General features: G+C 47.3%; 1 long non-coding RNA gene across 1 annotated transcript in view; it reads left to right on the forward strand.

Moving 5' to 3' along the window:
* The window catches only part of LOC125319358, a 56,197-nt gene extending 47,659 nt beyond the window's left edge, over positions 1-8,538 (forward strand). Inside the window, exon 3 of the long non-coding RNA XR_007200679.1 lies at positions 7,376-8,538. This is a non-coding gene — a long non-coding RNA (uncharacterized LOC125319358). The remainder of the gene's footprint in view (positions 1-7,375) is intronic.
* Positions 8,539-8,744: the final 206 nt, after the last annotated feature.

The raw sequence follows: 8,744 nt of genomic DNA on the forward strand, positions 1-8,744 counted from the left end.
CCATCAAAAGGAGAAAAGTCAAGGGACCTGCCCAAGAGATCCAGTTCCTGGGAGTAAAGTGGCAAGATGGACAGCGTCAGATTCCCACTGAGGTCAACAATAAGATCACTGTGATGTCTCCACCGACCAACAAGAAGGAAACACAAGCTTTCTTAGGCGCCATAGGTTTCTGGAGAATGCACATTCCTGAGTATGGCCAGATCATGAGCCCTCTTTACCTGGTTACCCGCAAGAAGAACGATTTCCACTGGGGCCCTGAACAGCAACAAGCCTTCATCCAGATCAAGCAGGAAATCCCACATGCTGTAGCCCTTGGCCCAGTCAGGACAGGACCAGAGGTGAAGAACGTGCTCTACTCTGCAGCCGGGAACAATGGTCTGTCCTGGAGCCTCTGGCACAAGGTGCCTGATGAGACTCGGGGCCGACCACTGGGATTCTGGAGCCGAAGCTACAGAGGGTCCAAAACCAACCATACTCCCACGGAGAAAGAAATCCTGGCAGCTGATGAAGGAGTCCAAGCAGCCTCAGAGGTAATTGGTACAGAGGCACAACTCCTCCTGGCACCTCGACTACCGGTGCAGGGCTGGATGTTCAAGGGAAAGGTTCCTTCCATGCATCATGCCACCGATGTTATCTGGAGCAAATGGATCGCCCTCATCACGCAGCACGCCCGAATTGAAAACCCACGTCGCCCTGGGATCTTGGAAATAATTACGAATTGGCCGGAAGGTGAGACTTTTGGGTTATCTTCTGAAGAAGAAGAGGAGCAGGTGACACGTGCCGAAGCAGCCCCACCATATAACGAGCTACCAGAGAGTGAAAGACAATACGCCCTCTTCACTGATGGTTCCTGCCGAATTGTAGGCGCTAGCTGGAAATGGAACGCCGCTGTATGGAGCCCCACATGACAAGTTGCACAGGCTACTGAAGGAGAAGGTGGATCGAGCCAATTTGATGAACTCAAAGCCATCCAATTAGCTCTGGACATAGCTGAAAGAGAGAAGTGGCCAAAGCTCTACCTCTACACTGATTCATGGATGGTAGCCAATGCTCTGTGGAGTTGGCTGGAAAGGTGGAATAAGGCAAACTGGCAGCGCAGAGGAAAACCAATCTGGGCTGCTGATGAGTGGAAAGGGATTGCCACTCGGGTAGAGAAGCTACCCGTGAAAGTCTGTCACATAGATGCTCACGTCCCCAGGAGTCGGGCTAATGAAGAACATCATAACAACAAACAGGTAGATCAGGCTGCGAAAATAGAGGTGTCCCAGATAGACTTGGATTGGCAACATAAAGGAGAGTTGTTCCTAGCTCGATGGACCCATGATGCATCAGGCCCTCAGGGCAGAGATGCCACCTATAAGTGGGCACGAGATCGAGGGGTGGATCTAACCATGGACAGTATCTCCCAGGTGATCCATGATTGTGAGACGTGTGCTGTCATCAAGCAGGCCAAGCGGGTGAAGCCCCTGTGGTATGGTGGGCAGTGGTCCAAATACAAGTATGGGGAGGCCTGGCAGATTGATTACATTACACTGCCTCAAATATGCCAAGGCAAGCGCTATGTGCTCACAATGGTAGAAGCCACCACTGGATGGCTGGAGACCTACCCTGTGTCTTACGCTACAGCCCGAAACACCATCCTGGGCCTTGAAAAGCAAGTTCTTTGGAGGCATGGTACCCCTGAGAGAATTGAGTCTGATAATGGGACTCATTTCAAGAATAACCTTATTAACACCTGGGCTAGAGAACATGGCATTGAGTGGGTGTCCCATATCCCTTACCATGCACCAGCAGCTGGGAAGGTTGAGCGATGTAATGGATTACTTAAAACCACCTTGAAGGCACTGGGTCGGGGGATTTTCAAAAACTGGGAGGTGCATTTAGCAAGAGCCACCTGGTTAGTTAACACCCGAGGTTCCACCAGCGGAGCAGGCCCTGCCCAATCTGAATCCCTACAAACAACAGACGGGGATAAGGTTCCAGTGGTGCACATGAGAGGTATGCTTGGAAAAACTGTTTGGGTTAATTCTGCCTCGAGCAAAGACAAACTCATCCGTGGGGTTGTCTTTGCTCAGGGACCAGGCTGCACCTGGTGGTTAATGCAAAAGAATGGAGAGACCCGATGCATACCTCAAGGGGACCTTGTTTTAGGGTGAACTACCCATGACTCTGTACTTGTATCAGTATCTGCATGTATATATGTATATAATTCGGGTGCTGCATATATGTATATGGTTAAAAGGGTTGTCATGCAACATGTTAGTATGGGAAAAATTCGGGGTGGATAATGTTGGGGTTTTAGGCATTCCCCTTCTGTTTCCTTTTTCTGTTAAAGGAATTTTCCCCCTACATATTGCCAGGGGGACAAATTACTGGGTGCTTAAGAAAAACAAAAGACCTGGCCACAGGGGGGAGGGGTCCAACTGACTACTCTCTTTCACCTGGGCTTTTGGGCTCTTAGTTTCCTGCGTTTGGATGAAAGGGAGGCTGGAAGGAATTCGTCCACGCTGAAGACTTCTACTTTTTCAGCTGCCTTCCTTCCTTCTATTGGAGAAACCCCAGGATTCCCAAGCCCACCTTCCCTACCCCGCTGGGATCCAGGCTGCGGCTGCCCTGCCCCCGCCATTGCTTTGAGCCTCTACTACTTTGTCTCCCCGCCACGCCCTGCCTGCCCAGACCTCCGGGGGATTCCCAGCGCAGCTCCGGAGTTTGATACATCTTGTCTGCCACCTGGGATTTGTGCTCCTCCCTGCTGTTCCAGCCTGCTGTTCCCAAGGGTCCGGCCGGACACCGGGATTGGCTGCCCAGGGCGTTTGTGAAGCCTTTGTTCTACCCCTTTCTGGGATCCCAAGCCGCACATGCCGTGTGCTCCCCGAGCTCGCTCTGGAGCTCCCCCTGCAGCCGTGGGAGAACCATCACACCTGCCCTGCTCACCGGGAGCTGCCAGCACCCCTGCCGGCTGCGAGAGTAACTGCACTGAAGGGGAAAGGGCCTGACAGCCGAGAAGGCTTGGTCTGGGTTTGTGATTCTGTTTGCTGTTACTGCCATAGATATTGCTGTTTGTTTGCCTTGTTATACACATATATATAATAGTAAAGAACTGCTATTCCTGTTCCTCATATCTTTGCCTGAAAGCCCCTTAATTTCAAAATTATAATAATTCTGAGGGAAGGGGGTTGCAATTTTTATTTCCTTCCATTTCAAGGGAGACTCCTGCCTTCCTTGGCAGACACCTGTCTTTCAAACCAAGACACATAGTAATAGTAGTTGTTGAGTAACAAGCTGCTGTGCGGGACATGGAATTTGTCAGGTGCACTGCTTATCTCCTTGTTTTGTTGAGTTTGGGAATATGTTAATACAAACTATGGCTCTGTGCTTTGCTGTGACATTAATGGCTTTGTTGTCCTGGGGTAGCTATTTTCTGGGGATGATGAGGGAATATATCTCCCTCTCCTTCCCCAGGATTGATGTGGATCGTTTTAGAATGCAGGCTCCCGTGTTTCTTGTTCATCCTTATCTGAAGCTGTTTACTATTAATACTATTAACTAATACTGTTGGTACACTAAGGGGTTTGTGGAATCTGGTGTCATCCTGGTGTAAGACAAAACAAACTGCAGGTGCGGAGATATTGAAATGGGCCCTGAAGCGGCTGGTCCCTGGGTGGCAGTGTGTGTGGAAGGATTTGGGCAGGTTCCTAGAGTGGTTATCATCTCCCATTGCCTGGGACTTTACACCTGAACAGGCAATGAACCCTGGCAAACTGACACGTCACCTGATAAAAGTGTGCCTTGCCTACCCCAATGAAACCCAGCCGCTTCTCATCCTGTACTGGGGCCTGGCCTGTGCCTATTAAGCCACAGTTCAGTACTGTCAGAAGACTGTGGCTGAGATAGGGACCCAAACAACAACAACTACAGTAATTGCCCCCAGAATTGACAAAGAAAAGTGTCGTGGTTTGATGCAGCTAAGCTTCAAGCACACAAAATCTGGTTTTTTTCATAAGGGGAAAATAAGAAAATATTGAGGAAAACTAGAGAGCTGTGAGGCAAAACAGGTTCAAACTTAAACAGTTGCTCTACAAAGAAGTTTATTGCTAACAGAATTAAAAGTAAAAAGAAATAACAAGAAATTAAAGCAAACCTCCCCCCTCTCTTCCAGCACCCCCCTCCTTTTACCCAACTCATACAAAGGATAACAGAACATGGGATTTTGGTCGGTGTTGTAGTTCTTTAAAAGTCTCTTTCTTATGCTTAAGGAAAAAAGGGTTTTCTTCTGCTTCACGTGGTTCCCAGAATGCCACCAGCAACAGACCCGCCTGGAAATATGCTGCAGTGAAAAAACATCTCTCCCATGAAAAGCATCACAGTTCCTTCACACTGCCAAACATAGGCTATCAAATGGGGTTATTAGTCTTTTTAAGGATGAGTTATTTTGGCCTGAACACAAAGGCTTTCTTCTTCACAAGTCTCTAAAAGCCTTTCACTGCCTTTATATAGCCGGCATAGGCACTCTTCACATCTTCACAGGCTGCGAGTGAATTCCTCATTTCCAATGTACTTTAAAAAAATATGGATTAAAGGGATTTACAATTTTTGATATTACAGTTTCTTACCACGGCCTGCAAGAAGTATTTTTAAGCTACGCGCGAAAAACGCGGCGCTGCCCTCTTTTTCCCATCACCATTTTCAGCTTTGTCTCACATGACTCACTTTCTCTTTCTCTCTGACTTTGAAGCTGCCATGTTGAAGAGTGTTCTTGTTCAGGCTTTACGGTAGAGAAAGTCTCGCTCCCATTATGCTGCTGGCTGCATGGTGTCTTCTTCAGTTTCAGCGCGAAGTGTGCTGGCTGCAGAAAGGAGGCTATGCCAGCTCCCGCCAGCTTAGCGTGGAGAGGAGAGGGACCCGCCAGTCCCAAGAAGCCGCGCCGGATGGATTTAGCTGTGTGGCAGTCCATGGCTGGTTTTAGCTGCCTGCGGCTATGGGATAGTTCCCCCCCAGCAACCTGGGGTCTGTGCCGTGGCATTGGGAAAAGGGGGAAGGGGGCAGGGGCCGGGGCCCGGCCCAGCAGGGCCCAGAGGCTTGGAGGCCCCCCCCACCTCCTGGCAGGCGAGCTGGAACAAAAGGAAATTCCCGCCTTTCTGCGCGGTTTAAATATGTAAATTGCGAGAAGGGTTATTGGTCTAAAAGTCTGTCCATCAAGTCAGGTTCAACCCACCACAAAAAGGCAGATAAGGAGAGCCAAGGAGTGATCAGCAGAACTCACTCGCCTTTTAATTGCCCCATATGGCCAGTGCAAGAGTCTAAAGGAGGGTGGAGGTTAACAGTAGACCATCGTGGCCTGAAGGAAGTAATGCCCCCACTGAGTGCTGCTGTACAGGACATATTAGAGCTCCAATATGAACTGGAGTCAAAGGCAGCCAGGTGGTATGCTGCACTTGGCATTGTCAATGCATTTTTCTCAATTCCTTTGGCAGCAGAGTGCAGACCACAGTTTGCTTTCATGTGGACGGGTATCCAATACACCTGGAATCAACTGTCCTCGGCGTGAAAACACAGCCCTACTGATGCCTTAAAGACCTAGAAATAAAAAACCACATTTTTGAGGCAATATTAGTATAGGAGGTAATATAAAGGCTGGCCTTTATTGAAGGCCTCCAAGGGGCAGATATGGAAAATGCCCACCCCTGCACAGGGTGAATATAGTTTTATAAGTTTAGCAAATTAGCATAATTGACAGAAATCCCCAATTAGAGACATAAGTGGTGAGGTAATTCCCCCCTGGTTCAACCCTTTTCTAAATCCTCCCCCTTTGGATAGGAACTAAGTTTCGTTTATGAAAATGTGTCTTGGAGAGCTGGTTTCAACTTTGGCTCCCAGGAAGAACCGATAGGGGCCTTGGACCCCCAGCTTTGAGCCTCTGGAATATGTTTTGTCTTTCTGCCTATCAGGATAGGGAAAAGGTAGGGAAAAGTGCTGGGGCTAGCTTGGAACTATATAACTATACAACAATAGAGCTAGAATATATATATGAAGGAAATATAAAAGCAAAAATCATTCTGGCATCACTACCATCTATCACAGACTGATCCAAAATGTACTGGAAATGGGTGATGCCCCTGAACATCTGCAATACATTGATGACATCATTGTGTGGGGCAATGAGGCAGAAGAAGTTTTTGAGAAAGGAAAAAGAATAGTTCATAATGTCCTGAAAGCTGGGTTTGCCATAAAGAAAAGCAAGGTTAAGGGACCCGCACGGGACATCCAGTTCTTGGGCGTTAAATGGCAGGATGGCTGCCGTCATGTGCTGCATTGTGGCAGGACATCGCTGCATGGGTAGAAAACATGGCTTTGAAGGAATGTCACGTAGATGTTTACATGCCCAAAAGTCGTGCCACTGAGGAACATCAAAACAATGAACAGGTAGATAAGGCTCCCAAAATTGAAATAGCTCAGGTAGACTTAGACTGGGAGCAGAAGTGTGAACTATTTACAGCCTGATGGGCCCATGAAACATCAGGACATCTAGGAAAAGATGCAACCTACAGGTGAGCTTTTGATCGAGGGGTGGACCTGATCATGGAGGCTATCACACTGGTCACTCATGAATGTGAAACGTGCTGCAATCAAGGGAGCCACGCGAGTAAAATCTCCTTGGAATAGAGGACTGTGGCTGGGGTTTTGACATGGTGAGGCCTGGCAAATTGACTATATTGGACCACTGCCACGAACACACCAAAGCAAGAGTTAGATAATCATTATGGTTAAGGTGACTACTGGTTGTCTGCAAACATACTCTGTAAGCCATGCCACTGCTCGAAACACCATCTTAGGCCTTGAGAGACACATTTTATGGCCACATGGTACCCCAGAAAGAATGGAATCAAACAATGGGACTCATTTATGAAATAACCTCATAAACTCTTAGGCAAAGAAACATGCATCGAGTAGATATATCACATCCCTTATCACCCGCAAGCATTTGGAAAGATTGAGAGGTATGGTGGACTGCTAAGGACTGTGTTAAAAGGATTAGGCAATGCAGCACGGAAGCATTGGGATGCAGATTTAGCAGAAGCCACTTGTTGGGTTAACACCAGAGGATCTGCTAACCACACTGGTCCTGCCCAAAAAAACCCACTACATACTGTGGGAGGAGATAAGATCCCTTTACTACACACTGGGAAGTGGCTGGGGAAGTTGATGTGGATTTCTCCTTCCATAGGAAAAGGCAAACCTATTAATGGGATTGCCTTTGCCCAAGGACCAGGGTATACTTGGTGGGTAACATGGAAGGATGGGGATACTAGGCGTGTTCTTCAAGGAAATTTAACCTTGGGTGAAAAATAATCTGTGTGTAAATTGTCTGTTGCAGGAAGTAAAGTAGCAGGACTGACATGAACCGACAATGAGTGAATTTTGCAAAGAGCAAGGAGAGTGCAACGATAGCCCAGGCAGGGCCGGTGTTGGGGCCCAACGATCAAGTGTGCTTCTTCTCCTGTCCTGAGCACCCATCTTGATGGAATGGACTCCAAGTCACAGCCTCTTTTTGAACATCTGGAGGGGCAGAGGAAGCCCATGAAATGGGAAAATAATATCTATGAAAGGATGGGAGACAGTAGTCAATGAAAATGTATGCATCTTTGTGTTGGGTAGAAAGATGGTTTAAGGATGTAGTTTTAAGTTGTAAGCATTGGTAAGAAGGGATTTCAGTAATGAGAAATAAATATAAATGGAATCGTTAGAAGATATATATTTGTATATATATATATGTAAATATATATATAAAACTCTGTGGGATTTGAGTATGACGCAAATTGTATGGAGGAAGGGGTGGAGATTGTATTGGGTGTAGCTTAGATGGAGTTCATTTTCCCCATAGCAGCCCTCGCTGTTCCATCCTTTGCATTGGTAGCTTGAAAGGTGTTGGTAACACCCCAGTGTTTTGGTCACTGCTGAGCAGTGTTGGCACAGCATCAGTGCTGTCTCTCCAGCATTCTGCCCCCCATCAGTAGGCTGGGGGTGGGTGTGGCAGGGCATCCTCCTCTCTCTCTCTCTCTCTCTCTCTCATGGCTGGGGCATCTGGAAGACATAGGCCAGATCAGTAGCCCAGCAAGGGGTCACCTCTAGGCGTCCGAGTGTCTGAGCCCCAGCCCAGAGTACACATCTTGATATGAGAGCAGACGTGGGAAGAGATGAAAGAAAAACATCGGTGACCAAAAGACACGGTTATTATGTCTATAAAAGCACACACGAATTATCATGGAGGCAGAAGCCTCCTACACACATGCACCCTGAAAACATGCGGGACTTCTTCCAGAGTTTGGATGCAGATTCTGCAGTTACTTTCATGGGAATTGAGGGACAGGATTTTGATGTGTGCTCCATCACAAATTGGATGGTAAGAAACATTGGATCCTAAGTTATATTATTTCTTTGCTAGCTGTAAAATTATTGGTACATTTAACCTCATGCTGTATTTACTAGAAGTCTCTTTTTGTTTTATTCCTGTGTAGTAAGTAGTCTGTTTAAAGTCTTATGTCTGTTAGTTTTGTGTCTATTAAATAAATAATTCATTCTATAATAGACCAAATCGGCCATTATTAAAGAACTTGCGAACGAGAGTGGGTATTAAGGTGCTGGTCACCCCAATAAAGCCACTGCCTGCTGCTGGTGGCCTGGGCAAAAGGCAGGAACTTATCTAAATACTCACATCTATTCATAACAGTGGGCAAGACCCTGGA

Source organism: Corvus hawaiiensis, chromosome W, assembly GCF_020740725.1.
Source record: "Corvus hawaiiensis isolate bCorHaw1 chromosome W, bCorHaw1.pri.cur, whole genome shotgun sequence".
Taxonomy (NCBI): domain Eukaryota; kingdom Metazoa; phylum Chordata; class Aves; order Passeriformes; family Corvidae; genus Corvus; species Corvus hawaiiensis.